Source organism: Penaeus monodon, chromosome 30, assembly GCF_015228065.2.
Source record: "Penaeus monodon isolate SGIC_2016 chromosome 30, NSTDA_Pmon_1, whole genome shotgun sequence".
Taxonomy (NCBI): domain Eukaryota; kingdom Metazoa; phylum Arthropoda; class Malacostraca; order Decapoda; family Penaeidae; genus Penaeus; species Penaeus monodon.
The window spans coordinates 29536155-29536525 of record NC_051415.1 but is presented as its reverse complement, the minus strand read 5'-3'; positions in this window follow the sequence as shown (position 1 = coordinate 29536525).

Below are 371 nucleotides of genomic sequence, written 5' to 3'. Positions count from 1 at the left end.
AGGAAGCAGGAGAAGAGCAGAAAGGAGGAGTAGGGAGAAAGAGAGGGAGAGAAGGAGAGGAAATGAGAGCGAAGAGAGAAAGGAGAGAAGGCGGAGGGGAGAACGATGGAGAAGAAGAGAGGAAAAGTGAAACAGTGAGAAGAAAAAACAGAAGAAAAAGAGGGAGGAGAAGAGAAAAAAGGAAAACACAACCGAGCAGAAAACGCAGAGAAGAGAAAAAAGGCAACAACCGAGTTCTGAAAGCACAGAAATGAAGCCAAAACAGAAGAAGCACGGAAGGTGGAGGGGAAAGTCCAAGGATCTCGGGGACATGAGGAGCGCCGGGCCGAGGATGCCCAAGCGGACGGCTCGGAAGCGCGGGCGAGGGGAAG